The following is a 17651-nucleotide window of genomic DNA, read 5'->3' on the forward strand; positions in this document are numbered from 1 at the left end:
GTGTTACCTGACTCAACATAGGCATGATGAAATAAAGATTTCAACCAAGATGCCAAAGAAATGGCAGAAGCTTTCTGGTCTTTTCTAGAACCGGAAAAGATAACAAATAGACTAGAAGTCTTTCGGAAAGACTTAGTAGCTTCAACATAATATTACAAAGCTCTAACAGCATCCAAAGAATGCAATGATTTCTCCTTAGAATTCATAGGATTAGGACATAATGAAGGAACCACAATTTCTCTACTAATGTTGTTAGAATTCACAACCTTAGGTAAAAAATTCAAAAGAAGTTCGCAGCACCGCCTTATCCTGATGCAAAATCAGAAAAGGAGGCTCACAAAAAAAGTAGATAATTCAGAGACTCTTCTGGCAGAAGAGATGGCCAAAAGAAACAAAACTTTCCAAGAAAGTTATATAACGACCAAAGAATGCATGGGTTCAAAAGGAGGAGCTTGAAGAGCCCCCAGAACCAAATTCAAACTCCAAGGAGGAGAAATTGACTTAATGACAAGTTTTATACGAACCAAAGGTTGTACAAAACAATGAATATCAGGAAGATTAGCAATCCTTCTGTGAAAAAGAACAGAAAGAGCAGAGATTTGTCTTACAAGAAACTTGCGGACAAACCTTTATCTAAACCATCCTGAAGAAATATAAGTCTTCCAGACTCTATAATATATCTCTCTAGATACAGATTTACGAGCCTGTCACATAGTATCAATCACAGAGTCAGAGAAACCTCTTTGACAAAGAATAGAGCGTTCAAACTCCACACCTTAAAACTAAGGTTTTGAGATCCTGATGGAAAAAAGAACCTTGAGACAGAAAAACTGGTCTTAACGGAAGAGTCCACAGCCGGCAAGAGGCCATCCGGACAAGATCCGCATACCAAAACCTGTGAGGCCATGCTGGAGCTACCAGCAGGACAAACGAGCATTCTTTTAGAATATTGGAGAATACCCTTGGAAGAAGAACTAGAGGCGGAAAGATATAGGCAGGATGACACTTGTAAGGAAGAGATAATGCATCCACTGCCTCCGCCCGAGGATCCCGGGATCCGGACAGATACCAGGGACGTTTCTTGTTTAGATGAGAAGCCATCAGATCTATTTCTGGGAGTTCCCACATTTGAACAATCTGAGGAAATACCTCTGGGTGAAGACCATTCGCCCAGGTGCAACGTTTGGCGACTGAGATAATCCGCTTTCCAATTGTCCATACCTGGGATATGAACCGCAGAGATTAGACAGGAGCTGGATTCCGCCCAAACCAAAATTCGAGATACTTCTTTCATAGCCAGAGGACTGTGAGTCCCTCCTTGATGATTGATGTATGCCACAGTTGTGACATTGTCTATCTGAAAACAAATGAACAACTCTCTCTTCAGAAGAGGCCAAGACTGAAGAGCTCTGAAAATTGCACGGAGTTCCAAAATATTGATCGGAAATCTCACCTCCTGAGATTCCCAAACCCCTTGTGCCGTCAGATACCCCCACACAGCTCCCCAACCTGTAAGACTTGCATCTGTTGAGATTATAGTCCAGGTCGGAAGAACAAGAAGCCCCCTGAACTAAACGATGGTGATCTGTCCACCATGTCAGAGAGTGTCGTATAATCGGTTTAAATATATTAATTGAGATATCTTTGAGTAATCCCTGCACCATTGGTTCAGCATACAGAGCTGAAGAGGTCGCATGTGAAAATGAGCAAAGGAGATCGCATCTGATGCGGCAGTCCTAAGACCTAAAATTTCCATGCATAAGGCTACCAAAGGGAATGATTGTGACTGAAGGTTTTGACAAGCTGATATCAATGTTAAAACTTCTCTTGTCTGACAAGGACAGAGTCATAGACACTGAATCTATCTAGAAACCTAAAAAGGTTACCCTTGTCTGAGGAATCAATGAACTGATTGGTAAATTGATCCTCCAACCATGAACTTGAAGAAACAACACAAGTCGATTCGTATGAGATTCTTCGAAAATGAGAAGACTGAGCAAGTACCCAGATATCGTCCAATAAGGAAATACCAAAACCCTGTTCTCTGATTACAGAAAGAAGGGCACCGAGAACCAAAAAAATTCTTGGAACTGAGGCTAGGCCAAACGGTAGAGCCACAAAACTGGTAATGCTTGTCTAAAAAGAGAATCTCAGACACTAAAAGTGATCTGGATGAATCGGAATATGCAGATACACATCCTGTAAATCTATTGTAGACATATAATGCCCTTGCTAAACAAAAGGCAGGATAGTCCTACAGTAACCATCTTGAATGTTGGTATCCTTACATAACGATTCAATATTGATAGATCCGGAACTGGTCTGAAGGAATTGACCTTCTTTGGTACAATGAAGAGATAAAATAAAACCCCGGCCCCTGTTCCAGAACTGGAACTGGCATAATTACTCCAGCCAACTCTAGATCTGAAACACATTTCAGAAATGCTGAGCCTATGCTGTGTTAACTGGGACACGGGAAAAAAAAAAATCTCTTAGCAGGAGGCCTTAACTGAAGCCAATTCTGTACCTTTCTGAAACAATGTTCTGAGACCAGAGATTGAGAACGGAATTGATCCAAATATCTTTGAAGAAAACGTAATCTGCCCCATACCAGCTGAGCTGGAATAAGGTCCGCACCTTCATGGGTACTTAGGAGCTGGCTATAGGTTTTCTATAAGGCTTGGATATATTCCAAACTGGAAATAGTTTCCAAACTGATACCTTTCCTGAGGATGAAGGATCAGGCTTTTGTTCCTTATTATGAGGAAAGGAACGAAAATGATTATCAGACCTAAATTTACCTTAGATTTTTTATCCTTTGGTAAAAAAGTTCCCTTCCTTCCAGAAACAGAGATAATAATTTATTACCCTGGAAAGAAAGGGAAAGCAAAGGTGACTTAGAAGACATATCAGCATTCCAAGTTTAATCCATAAAGCTTTTCTAGCTAAAATAGCTAGAGACATATACCTGACATCAACTCTAATGATATCAAAAGATGGTATCACCAATAAAATTATTAGCATGTTATAGAATAATAATAATGCTATAAAATTATGATCTGTTACTTGTTGCGCTAAAGCTTCTAACCAAAAAGTTGAGGCTGCAGCAACATCCGCTAAAAATATTGCAGGTCTAAGAAGATTACCTGAACATAAGTAAGCTTTTCTTAGAAAGGATTCAATTTTCCTATCTAAAGGATCCTTAAATGAATTACTATCTGCCGTAGGAATAGTAGCACATTTAGCAGGATTAGAGACAGCCCCATAACCTTAGGGATTTTGTCCCCAAAAAAACTCTAATCTGTCAGATGGCACAGGATATAATTGCTTAAACGTTTAGAAGGAGTAAAAGAATTACCCAAATTATTCCATTCCCTGGAAATTACTTCAGAAATAGCATCAGGGAGATTAAACATTTCTGGAATAACTACAGGAGATTTAAAAACCTTATTTAAACGTTTAGATTTAGTATCAAGAGGACCAGAATCCTCTATTTCTAATGCAATTAATACTTCTTTAAATAAAGAACGAATAAATTCCATCTTGAACAAATACAAAGATTTATCAGCATCAACCTCTGAGACAGAAACCTCTGAACCAGAAGAACCATTATCAGTATCAGAATGATGATGTTCATTTAAAAATTCATCTGAAAAAAGAGAAGTTTTAAAAGACTTTTATGTAAACTAGAAGGAGAAATAACAGACATAGCCTTCTTAATGGATTTAAAAAATAAAATCTCTTATGTTTATCAGGAACACTCTGAAAATTAGATGTTGACGGAACAGCAACAGGTAATGTAACAGTACTAAAGGAAATTTTATCTGCATTAATAAGTTTGTCATGACATGCAATACAAACAACAGCTGGAGAAACAGATACCAAAAATTATAGCAGATACACTTAGCTTGGTAGCTCCAGCACTAGACAGCGATTTTCCTGTAGTATCTTCTGACTCAGATGCAACGTGAGACATCTTGCAATATGTAAGAGAAAAAACAACATATAAAGCAAAATTGATCAAATTCCTTAAATGACAGTTTCAGGAATGGGAAAAAAATGCCAAAGAACAAGCTTCTAGCAACCAGAAGCAATGAAAAAATAAGACTTAAATAATGTGGAGACAAAAGCGACGCCCTTATTTTTTAGCGCCAAATAAGACGCCCACATTATTTGGCGCCTAAATGCTTTTGGCGCCAAAAATGACGCCACATCCGGAACGGCAACATTTTTGGCGCAAAATAACGTCAAAAAAATGACGCAACTTCCGGCGACACGTATGACGCCGGAAACGGAAAATAATTTTTGCGCCAAAAAAGTCCGCGCCAAGAATGACGCAATAAAATGAAGCATTTTCAGCCCCCGCGAGCCTAACAGCCCACAGGGAAAAAAAAAGAGTCAAATTTTGAAGGTAAGAAAAAATGATTAATTCAAATGCATTATCCCAAATATGAAACTGACTGTCTGAAAAATAAGGAAAGTTGAACATTCTGAGTCAAGGCAAATAAATGTTTGAATACATATATTTAGAACTTTATAAACAAAGTGCCCAACCATAGCTTAGAGTGTCACAGAAAATAAGATTTAACTTACCCCAGGACACTCATCTACATGTTTGTAGAAAGCCCAACCAGTACTGAAACGAGAATCAGCAGAGGTAATGGTATATATAAGAGTATATCGTCGATCTGAAAAGGGAGGTAAGAGATGAATCTCTACGACCGATAACAGAGAACCTATGAAATAGAGCCCGTAGAAGGAGATCACTGCATTCAAATAGGCAATACTCTCCTCACATCCCTCTGACATTCACTGCACGCTGAGAGGAAAACCGGGCTCCAACTTGCTGCGGAGCGCATATCAACGTAGAATCTAGCACAAAGTTACTTCACCACCTCCATCGGAGGCAAAGTTTGTAAAACTGAATTGTGGGTGTGGTGAGGGGTGTATTTATAGGCATTTTAAGGTTTGGGAAACTTTGCCCCTCCTGGTAGGAATGTATATCCCATACGTCACTAGCTCATGGACTCTTGCTAATTACATGAAAGAAATAATAACTTAACTATTTACATATTAACGTTTAATATAAACCTTAACCTTATTTCGAACGTAGAAATAACACAACAACTTCTTGGTTATAAAACCTGTAGGTCATGTTTATTGTGGCAACAAAAGGAGCCCAACGAACAGCACAAATAACATGGACCGGGGGGGGGGGGCGGCAATCAGGTACTAGCTAATGTGTAGTAACCCATGCTAACAAGATGGGTAGTACCAGGGATGCAGGAGAGCAAGCAGAGAGTAGCTCAATGCTAGAATTGCTTAGGGAGTTCTCGGCTTTTCTGAGGACTTCACTCCTGTCCAGAAGTAGCCGTCACTCTACCTCAATCACATCCTGTCCCCTGACACTGTCCAACCGCCAGCCCAGGGTGCTAACCCACCACTCTAGACCTTTAGGACCAGGGTCAATAAAGTGCAAACCACATTGAACATATGGGGAGCTAAAACATAACGTCCTTGGACTTGTATAAATAGGCTGGCTAGCCCTCATTATGCCTCAGACTCCCCTAATACTAAAGGGATCACCTTAGGCATGAATCCCCCTAATGATTGCCACCTAGAACATGAACAGGGAGGGATAGGGTGGGGAAAACTTCAAAGAAACAAGCAGAAAGAGGATTTGGACTTCCTGTACAGGTCTTAAAAAGGTAAGCAAAACCCCTCCTCTCTAACTGCAACATTTGTTTCACACACACACACACACAAGAACACTCTCACTCCTCCGTCCTAGCCTTAACCCTTATGTGCATTCCAGGCAATTTGCCTTACATTTCCTTGGGAATAAAATGCCATACACTCCTCTCTGGGAAACTTAAATAATAACTTAACTATTTACATAAGAACATTTAATATAAACCTTAACCTTATTTCTAAAGTAGAAATAACAACACAACAACGTATTGGTTATAAAACCCGCAGGTCATGTTTATTGTGGCAACACAAGGAACCCAACAAACAGCACAAATAACATGGACCAGGGGGTGGCAATCAGGTACTAGCTAATGCGTAGTAACCCATGCTAACAAGATGGGGCAGTACCAGGGATGCAGGAGAGTAAGCAGAGCATAGCTCAATACTAGAATGGCTTAGGGAGTTCTCGGTTTCGGATCACACAGACAGGGGACCCCCCCCAGACGCTTGTCTGAGGACTTCACCCCTGTCCGGAAGTAGCCATCACTCTACCTTGATTACATCCTATCCCCTGACACTCGTCCAACCGACACAAGATCACCCCACATATTCAGGGCAACTCTCGCCGCCACCCACAACTCACACAAATAGGAGTAGGGACTGTCTCAAATCCTCAATAAACAGGTCTATGCCATGGTGAGATAAATGCACCTCATCGCCTTGGTAGAGGCTCCGGGTCCACTGCCGTAATGTTCCTGTGCTTCACAACAAATCCTCTAGCCTCGAACATTAACTTTCTAACATCTCTGTTCAGCTTTTTCCTGACCTGGAAAGCAGCCCTGTGGTTGGTCATATGCCTCCACGTCAATCTGGGGATAATGTTCGACCACCCGATTCTCACACCAGGCATCCAAGCTTTGAACATACGCAAGTTATGACTGGATCACTGCACTCAAATCCCATCCGGGAATTGATCCAAGGTCATTTTCCCCCAAGTGGAGGATCAAGATGTGGGGTTTCTCCCAGCGCCTCATGGCATCTTGCAATAATCCAGGCCTCCCAGCAAAAGCCTCTCCTCCCTAACCATCTAAGCACCACCCTAGAAGCAGAAAATCCCAGCTGCTGTCCTACAGGTCGCGTTGATGCTCGGATGGCTGACCAGTGCATGAACGAGTGCCCCACTATCCAGACATGAAGCGGACCTCTGCAAGGCCCTGCAAAAGAAAAAAAAGTGTTAAATTCATACCAAAACAGGGAAACATCACAACATAAACACACCGTACTAACTTAGCAGTGGAATAAAAGGGGTCTCACATATAGCTGATACCTTTTGGATTTCCACTTCCCCAATACCTTTATATGGTCAGCTGACCAGCCTAAAGTCGCCGCTGTTGTAGCAGCCCCAACCTTAAATGAATGAGGGGCTATCGTATTTGGATTCAATGGATTCAAACCTGCCTGTTCAGCAGCCCATCCTAGGAACCTACGGAATTCAAATCTCATGAGAGGGGTACCGTCTTGGTGAATTAGAAATCTGTGAAACCAACTGGACGCACGTCCGAGAAGGCCTTCAGCAAGGCATAAGGGCAACTTAAAGTTCACTGGTTTGTAGGGAGCGACAACCATGCACCCCTACTTTCCTGATCCACTTTGGATTGAGGGATGAATAACAATACCCCATTTTCTGCAAATCTTACATGCTTGTACAATACCCCTCCAACTTTTGCATTTTTTGAGTGTGGTACTAATGCTCCCACTCTAATGCCATAGCAAATGCAGCGGAAAAGAGCTGCACCCCCATAAACAGGTGAGCAGACATCAGGCAGAATCTGGAGTAAAAGGGAGTAACCTATCAGCGGTTATAAGTTCACATATGTCCTTTCATCATACCTCCGAACTCCCCCAGCCCTGAAGAATTTGGCAAACCAAAAATGCCTTGGAAGAGTCCATCAGGGTAAACAACTTACAGAAAAAAAAAAGATACCACACTAACATCGCTGTTACCCGCCCCCTTTTTTACCTGTCTACCTCTAAGCTCTGCGAGCCATTGCAACAACTACTCTTGCTCACCTGCGCAGGATGAGAATCCCTGAACCTCAAAGAAGAAAACCCCATTCTTCCCAATACCTCATGTATGATTTCCAAGTGGAAGGTGCCAGGGAAGCCCTCAGCAGCGGGTATCAGTAATTGCCCTCCAGGGCCACCCTGACAAAGGAAAGGAGGACAGGGAACCACCGTGAGTCACAGCGTTAGGCGCAACCCACCCTAAAAGTATCCCATTGAAAATGGGAAAGTGCATCAGTAATGATATTAGAAACCCCAGAGACATGCCTCCCCTGAAACTCAATGTTCAGCTTAAGGCATCCCAACACCAGAATCCTAAGATATCTTACCACAGCTGGGGACGATGGAGAGTCTATTGATGGTGAAGACCACACTCATGTTGTCTGTCCAAAAAGCAACTGTCCCTCAGTTCGTCACCCCATATCTCCAATGCAACCAATATGATGAAGAGCTACTGGAGGCAAAGGTTCCCGGTAAGCTCTCTGACTGACCATTCAACAGGCCATTGCTCTGCACTCCACTTACCATTTAGGTAAGCTGCATAGCCAAAGGATCCTGCAGCATCCGTAAATAAATTATTGGAATGTGTGGACGCCTGAGGTTTGCTCCAAATGCAAACCCCATTGAAGTCCCTCAGAAACTAATCCCAAATCTGGAAATCATCCCTCATGTCTTTGTTAACTGCAATCCTTGCCTTCAGGGAAGTCACCCTCGGTAACAGGCGCTCTATTTTTTTTAGAAAAATTCTACCCATAGGAATAACGTTTCCACCAGCTCCATAAAGTTAATCAGTTTGTCCTTAATAAACTTTAATACTGATTCCAATACAGCAATAATCCTAGAGGGCTCTCTTTTATGGTCTTCACATTCTGTCATGTTCTGTGAGAGCCTCATTGTCTGAAGCAGTTGCTTTAAATGAAGATTAGTAGAATTCATATAGATTGAAAAGATAACAGATTTATTTAAAGGGACAGTCTACCATAGAATTGTTATTGTTTTAAAAGATAGATAATCCCTTTATTACCCATTCCCCAGTTCTGCACAACCAACACTGTTATATTAATACACTTTTTACCTCTGTGATTACCTTGTATCTAAGAACCTTCTTCCAGCCTTAAATAACTCCCTGTGCCTGTACACAGTGTTATCTATACGGTCCACATGTACTTTGTCTCTTTGTGTTGAAAAGAAATTTAAAAAGCCTGTGATAAGAGGCAGCCCTCAAGGCTTTAGAAATTAGCATATGAGTCTGCCTAGGTTTATTTTAAACTAAGAATACTAAGAGAAAAAAAGTAAATTTGATGATTAAAATAAATTGGAAAGTTGATTAAAATTACATGTCCTATCTGAATAATGAAAGTGGAAAGGAACCAACAAGTAAGCAGAGATGCAGATTGAAAAGGAAAGTCTTTCTCCTGGTAATAACTGAATTGCAGGAATTGCACAAGGCAGGAAACAAACTTGTAAACAGGTGCAAATGTGAAGTCCTCCTCCAAATATTTACTGAAGTACAGGAAACAGGTTCTGGCTTGTGACAAAACAGAAACAATGTGCAGCCTAAAAGCCAGCCATAAATAGGGAGGTTTTGCACAGGATTGGTTCTGAGTAAATCCAAAATTGAGAGCACCTGTGTTTGTTTTGCACAGGTGTAATTATAAGTAAGACAAATACTCATTTAACAGATCTTTTAAGTTGCATGCTATTGCATTTTTAAACTCTGAAACAGGTTCAAATCCCTGCACAGCACTTTCGAGCAGAATGCCTCCCAGACCTTTTGTTTTTAGTCTGGAGGCTTGGTTGGTGACAGCAGGCCCAATAGGGATTGCAACTCTTTCAGCGTGCAGAAGGCAGAAGAAGCAATTCTTCTAACCTCTGCCAGCATTTTCTGACTTTTATAAGCCGGGAGTCTACATTCCTCCACTACAGAGTAAATTTCTATCCCTAAGAATGTAAGACATGTGCATGGGCCTTCATTTTTCTCTTCTGCCAGGGGGACACTACATTTATTTATCAGAATCCTCATGGTGTGGAGGAGCAGCTCACATTCCCTGGAACCTGGTCTTCCTACTAATAAAAAATAATCTAAATAATGAGTAATTCCATCTTCCCCCACCACCTTAGCCACAGCCCAATGCAAGAAGGTACTGAAGGCCTCAAAGTAAGCGCAGGATATTGAACACCCCATCAGGAGACAACAATCAACATAGTAGGAGCCGTTCCTCTCTCCAGGCCACATCCTGAGTCTCCAGTACTTGCCATATCACTATCCTGAAAAAACAGAATGCAAGAGAGGAATACCACGCAGGAGAAGTTCAGCTCTCCCCCTCCCCCTATTCCCTCTCTGATCACCCCTCCCTTCAACCACTCTTGACACACATGAGCGCTTGCCCCGCCCTTCTCTTTCTTGCACACTCTGTTCATCCTCAGAAAAATCCTCTATTTTGTCACTAAAGTGCACTGTCTTAGAGGCCTGGGGTGAAGGCTTTCTACGACTTCTAGTTGACACCATTTCCATATCTAGACTACGGAATTGGGATGGGTGACCCTGCTTAACTGCGGATCTTGTGACTACTTTCCTAGTGTTAGCCTGCACTGCTGAAACATGCTGGGGTCTAGTGTCCCTAGACGCGCTCTCCATACCATCCATTCTGCCATCATCCGTACCAAAAGCCATGCCTGTGGAATCTGAGTCCACATTATCTGACACATTCACACTAGGCCTTTTAGGTGCCTCCACACCTTTATTGCGGCCTGTAGCAGCCTTTGCCGCCGATCGCACACTTGCGCTTTTATTGGCCCCTTTATGCTTGCTTTCTGACCCCATTCTGGTCCCAGCAATCCCCAAAGTAGCTCCACTGCCTCCCTTCTTATCTGCACTAAGCCTCTGTGCCTGTGATATCTGCACGCCTACCGCCCCTTGAGGCCTACCCCCGCAGACAAAGTTCCCCCACGCTGTACTCCTTTCTTACCTATGGAGCCATGTGGGGAACTCGATGCGCTCCTCTTCACGGCCGGGCATCAAATGGCGATTCCAGAAGTGACGTCATCGGAAGTACCGCCGCTGGAGGACCCGAGACCGGAAGTCGTCGCGGAGAAGACCGAAGCCACCGGAGGAGCATGTGGACCACCGGCAGATGGACCTTGGACCGCGAAGGACCCACCCAAAATCCCGGACATTGCCGCCACCAGCATTTGAAAGAGGGACACCGCTGCCATGATGGATTCGCAGGTCAAAGTCATTGAAGGCCTAGGTAAGGCCTCGGCGCTCCCACTATGCCCACCACCGATCAAAGTGAATTGTATGGGCCAAGGGGAAATGGGAAAATTACTGGAGGGACCGGTGACTGCATCGCCTATAACTTGTGAAGGCCCGGCCTGAGCCATAGGGCTCAAAAACTCAGACGTCGCATCCAAGAGGCGTAAATCCTCTGGAGCCCCCCAACCACCCTCTGGATCAACGACCTTCCAACAAGGCCTGATCTGAAATCTCAGGGATAATCGTGGAGCTGATACCCACCCTGGGAAGCGACATAGGGGGTTTAAGTAAAGGAGTTTGACCCACCGCATCAGACGAAGGTGCGATCCATTCCTCTGCTTCTACTTCACTTTAATCCACGACTTCTTTTTCTGCAGATTAATCTGGGGCCTCCATGAATCGTTTTGGAGGTACTTTTAATCTCTTGGAACGCTTCATGTGAAAACTTTAAAGAAACAAGCAGAAAGAGGATTTGGACTTCCTGTACAGGTCTTAAAAAGGTAAGCCAAACCCCTCCTCTTTTGTAAGGCAATTTGCCTTACATTTCCTAATGCTAGATTTATATTGAAAAGACTAAACATGTTAAACAAAACTAATCCATCTGGAAGATACTGAACCAAAGTTGTCTACCACAAGCCAGAATTAAATGGCACTGTATATAAAGGGAGCAGCTTTGAGGAATCTGCAGACTTCTGAATCATCCAAGTCTCAATGGATACAGCAGGTAGTTGGCAGTAGCAGGAGACAGAGAAATAAAGACCCAAACAAGATAGTAATTTCAGGATAAAGAATACATCACATTAGGGATACCCTCATTACATCTCCTGAATTTGTCTATAGCATCCTCAGAGCCTTCAAAAAGAATTTACATAGTAACGTGACCTTCACAATGAGGGTAATACAATTACTGGGAAAGTCACTAACATCTACCATCCCCTAATCCCCCCCCCCAAAAAAAAAAAATCTTTGTACAAGATCAAGGCAAGAGATTTGTTTGCCATCAATATACTATGACTACTGAGCTGCATCTTCAATATTTCTAGCACCAGATAAATATTCTTGTGGATCATGGTTGTGAAAGCCAGTGGCGCAAACAGAATGACAGGACTTGTTTTTTTCACTACTCATAAAAAGTTCACTCCAGCTTAACAAATGTATTATCCTATATAGTTGGACTAGCTGGACAGGTGAGTGATTAGAAAATAAAACAGGAAGAATGTAAATCCAGAAAATAAACTTAAAGGGAAAGATGTTGAAGGACTCTACTCATCTATACCCCATGAGGTGGGTGTAAGAGCGGCACGACATTTTCTTGAAAGTAGAGGTCCTGGGTAGAATAAACATACTGAATTTCTTTTAAATTTGATGAAATTTGTCTTAACAAACAATATCTTTCTTTTTTATCAGAAATTTTATAAGCAAATCAGGGGAACGGCAATGGGGGCCACTTGTGCCCCATCTTATGCCTGCCTCCACCTTGGCTTATGGGAAAACCAGGTGGTTTTCGGTGGTTTGCAGGATTTGTTGGACGAACACGTCCTAATTTGGCTTCGTTATGTGGACGACGTGTTCCTCCTTTGGAGGGGCATGGAAGAGTCTTTGAAAGAATTTGTAAAAATACTGAATGTCAATGAATTTAATATTCTTTTGACTTTTGACTACAGTATAAATGAATTAACCTTTTTGGATGTCAAGATCAAAAAGGAAGGAACTTTGTTGGCAACAGAAATATATCGTAAAGATACGGCAACCAATAATATTTTGGAAGCCTCTAGTCATCATCCAAAGTCTCTAATAAGAGGTATTCCGGTTGGGCAGTTCTCCGTTTCAGGAGAAATCGCTCAAGTCTGAATAAGTACAATCAACATGCTAGGGAGATGTTTAGCAGGTTTGAAAAAAGAGGTTACTCCAAACGTAATCTAAATTTTGCTTTGAATAGAGCAAGGAAAGAAAATAGAGATGACTTGCTCTACCAAAATAAAGACAAACCAAGAGACCAAACAATTTGCTTCGTTACGGAGTATAACTGTCATTGGGAAAAGATACGTTGCATCCTTAAAGAAAAATGGCAATTTCTGCAAGCTGACGAAGCTGTTTCTAAGCTTGTAGGGGTACAACCTTCTTTGGTAGCTAGACGAGCTCCTAACTTAAAGGATAAACTCGTCAAAAGCTTCTATGTAAAGAGTCCAAATCCTAAGGACTGGCTAGGTAAACATAGAAAGGTCAAAGGATGCTTCCAATGTGGACATTGTGTCCTTTGCAGATATATTGTCCGCTCAAAAACCTTCTCAACAGGAGGGGTCTCTTTTCCCATAAAACAGTTCATAAATTGTAAAACAGAGAATGTTATCTACCTACTTTATTGCAGTTGCCCGATTTTCTATGTAGGCAAAACTAGACGCATGTTGAAGGAGAGAGTGTCCGAACATAGGGACGATATAAAAGCAACTAAGGATGGTGATATAAAAAGTGGGGTAGCCCTGCATTTTCTAACACACCATAACTCCAATTTAACAGACCTCAAAGTCATAGGTATAGAGACCTGTTCCCTCTTTGGCAGAGGAGGGGACATTGATAATATACTTCTCAAAAAGGAAACAGTGGTCACGTGGGAGTGAAATGCGTGTCGGCAGTGACGTTCATGGAGCTGGCTGCTCTGTCTTGGAACAAGCAAGTTTGCAACAAAGCCGTAACAATTGGAAACAAAAGTCGGCAGTATACAGGTTCAGTCAAGCTGTTTGGATACACAAATGTTGGTCCTTTGCCTTGGAGGTATGACTCAACAGACATTGTGATTTTGCCGTAACGGAAGGAAGGAATTCTACCCCTCTGAAGACGTAATTATATGGTGTTTTGTCCATCAGGCACATGTTTAACTTGTACTCTGGACGGTTCTCACTAACAGCACCATAAGTTTGGAGGACACATATTATATTGCCTGAAATGTTGTCTATCAAGAATATTATGACAATGACTAACCAATGTATATAATACCTGTTACTTTGTTTTCATTTTGGCTACACTGTAATTTCATTTGATTCTACCAATTTACTATATGTTACCATTGTGGCCTATGATTAGGGAACCAAACATAGCTCCTCACAAGAATTTTAATTTCATGACACCATATCCTTCATATATGCTAGGGGTGCCCTCTGAAATAGGTGTTGCTCGGTTTCCCCTTGGTCCAATGTTATCGATTTCAAGCAAGTTTTATCTATGTACTTAAAAGTTGTTTGCCATAAAGCTTACTGCTTTCTATGTACAACTATAACCAATATGGTTAATGTAAATCCCTTTTTTTTAGCAAATATAGATCCTCATGGAGTAACATGATGACCATTTAGTGCAGCCTCTGCACTGCCATCCGCTGTTAGAGGTGTTATTTGTTGAATTGGTTATAAGTATTTAATCTATGTATGAATGTTGCAAACTGATGTCCTAGGACTGAATGGCCTTAGGTTTACAGTACACTTTCTGGATGTGGTTCTTATGTATAGCCTAGTATCAGGGTCTTTATCTGTTATAGGCTTGCAAGAACTTTATTGCACTGTGTTTTTCCCGAATGGGGATGATTGCTAAGGTTATTATAACCAAAATAAAAAAGAAAATGCTGATATCCCTGTCTCTTGTGTAGTTACTTATTAGGTTACTACAAGACTCTTCCTTGTTAAAGTTCATTCAATATATTTTTAAGGGTCTGCATTTTCAAACCTTTAAACAGGTTCTGCTTTGTCTAACTTTATGACTCAGCTTTATTAACTTTAAATAGCCTACTCCCCACAAATGCTTTAATAATGTTTTTTTTCACTACTCATAAAAAGTTCTCTCCAGCTTAACAAATGTATTATCCTATATAGTTGGACTTGCTGGACATGTGAGTGATTAGAAAATAAGACAGGAAGAATGTAAATCCAGAAAATAAACTTAAAGGGAAAGTAATTTACTTCTATTATCTAATTTGCTTTCTTCACTTGGTATTCTTTGTCAAAAGCCATACCTAGGTATGCTAAAGCACAAGCAGTGTACTACTGAGGGCTAACTTCTGATTTGTAGCTATACATATATGCCACTTGTCATTAGCTCACCAGATTAATTTCATTTGCTCCCAGTAGTGCATTGCTGCTCCTGAGCCTAAGTATGCTCTTCAACAAATTATTGCAAAAGAAGAAATTCAATTTAATAATAGAAGCAAACTGGAAAATTGTTTTAAAAAGCATGCTCCATATAAATCCTTAAAGTTTAATTTTGGCTTCACCGTCCCTTTTAAAGGGTGAAAACAATTACAATAAATGGCCTTAAGCAGCAGAAGTACACATGACCTACAGGAGCATAATCATTATCTATTTATGTATTTATTTCTGTTTTTATGTTTTTTTTTTATATTTGTATGTATTTATTTTATATTTGTATGTATTTATTTCTGTTTTTATGTATTTATTTCTGTTTTTATGTTCTTTTTCTATTTGTATGCATTTATTTCTATTTGAATGTATTTATTTCTGTTTTTATGTATTTATTTCTATTTGTATGCATTTATTTCTATTTGTATGTATGTATTTCTGTTTTATGTATTTATTTATATTTGTATGTATTTCTGTTTTTATGTATTTATATTTGTATGTATTTATTTCTGTTTTATGTATTTATTTATATTTGTATGTATTTATTTATATTTGTATGTATTTATTTCTGTTTTTATGTATTTATTTATATTTGTATGTATTTATTTCTGTTTTTTATGTATTTATTTATATTTGTATGTATTTATTTCTGTTTTTATGTATTTATTTATATTTGTATGTATTTATTTCTATTTTTATGTATTGATTTCTATTTGTATGTATTTTTTTTTTTGTATGCATTTGTGTCTGTTTGTATGCATTTATTTCTACATATGGCAGCAATATTAGAAAACCTTTATATGCGTGTAAGGCAGTTTGAGTGAATAGATTTACACAGCACAATATGACAACTTAGCAGCACAGTTTATAAAATAAAGTATTATATGAAGCTCCACCTTGTTTCTGCTTATTTGCTCATAGTAAATAACTTGTGTATTAGCAATAGAGTAACTCACTTTTGTAACTGGTGGGGAAAAAACAAACTGAAAAAACAAATGCTATGACTCAGTGTAATGTGGTACGTGATAAATTCTTAGAGTCTTAGGGCAGGGTGTGGTATTTAACCAGTACATGCTGTTATCCCAGTTATATGCTTAAAGGGACAGTAAACGTAAATTATAATGTTACATAATTCAGCACTACTGTATGTGCAGAATTATGTAACATTATTCTAGCAACACCTTAAAAAACTTTTGAGATTTGAGAGATTTAATCCCCCAAAGGTATACTTACCTTCCGTAGCTCGCAAGCCTCTTATGATTTTTTTCCCCCTCAAAAGCAATCACAGCCGCCCTGTCTAATCACAGCGAGCCCGATCGCTCCATTGAACTAAATAAAGTGTGCTCCCGCGCTGGGTAACGCAACTTACAGCTGCAGGAGCGCGCTACATTTAGTTCAATGCTGCCATCGGCATGAGGCACTTTTGAGAAGAAAAAAAAAATCATAAGAGGCTGGCGAGGAAGGGAAGGTAAGTATAACTTTTGGGGGGGGGTTAAATCTCTCAAATCTCAAAAGTTTTTTTAAAGGTGTCACAAGGATAATAATTTGCTTTGTTCTCATGTTATTCTTTGTTGAAGAGATATCTAGATATGTAGCATGCATGTCTGGAGCACTACATAATAGGAAATAGTGTTCTTGCTAATGTATAGCATTGTTGGAAAACTGCTGTCATAAAGTGCTGCAGACACTTGCACCCTTCTGAGCTTGTTTATAATTGTATGTTCTTTCTGAATCATGAAAGAAATGTTTTGGGGTTTTATGTCCCTTTAATGAATTAAAACGTTTAGGGTATGCATTTTTGCATCAGAATGTCCCTTTAACCCTCTGGCTGCCAGAGAGGACTGCAACTTATTACATATAGCAATAGGCTGAAGAATTCTGTCCCAGCCATTAGTAGGCTGATATATGAATAAGTGAAATGGTCAGACAGATATAAGATTAATGCAGATCAAGAGAATTAGCTTTGCTTACAAACAGCTTCCTGAGTAGCCCCGGAGGAACATGTGTGTTCAAGTCTCCTTATTATTTCTTATTTAAATAAGTAAAATAGCAAAATAAGACAGGTTAGCACATGATCCTGCATATAACCTTCATGCCTGGGCTGTGAAAAATACCTTGGCAGCATCTTGCAGCGTTCATACTTCTTCCATTTCAAGCTGAGAGTTTTCCCAGGAGGGAACACTGACATCTGTTAAAATTATTGGAATAAACACACCCATCCCTAGCCCATATTTATGCAGAGCAGTGAGAAAGAAATATCAGCTCCTGCTGAGCTTTGCATCTTGCAGGCTCATATTTACCATTTGTAATATCAGGTGTGGTCACAATAATTTCACTTAAAAAGTATCTTGCCATGTTAGATTATGAACCGGAATCGTGTGCATTGTAGTCTGTCTTGCAGAGATCCCTTTAGTTCACTCATCTGACAAACTTAGAGGTAGATGAGAATGTTGTGTTTGTTTTCAAAAGATAACGATTATTTAAGTTTAGCTGGTATTGGGCCAATAACAATCCTA

General features: G+C 40.2%; 1 long non-coding RNA gene across 1 annotated transcript; it reads right to left on the reverse strand.

Moving 5' to 3' along the window:
* Window positions 1-5960: 5960 nt before the first annotated feature.
* On the reverse strand, window positions 5961-17363 carry LOC128642423 (uncharacterized). The gene is made up of 2 exons (XR_008399654.1): window positions 17250-17363; window positions 5961-6905 (listed from the first exon to the last, which is right to left on the reverse strand). It is a non-coding gene; the product is annotated as an uncharacterized LOC128642423 (long non-coding RNA).
* Between the last annotated feature and the right edge of the window lie 288 nt (window positions 17364-17651).

The sequence above is a fragment of the Bombina bombina genome, chromosome 11 (assembly GCF_027579735.1).
Source record: "Bombina bombina isolate aBomBom1 chromosome 11, aBomBom1.pri, whole genome shotgun sequence".
Classification (NCBI taxonomy): Eukaryota; Metazoa; Chordata; class Amphibia; order Anura; family Bombinatoridae; genus Bombina; species Bombina bombina.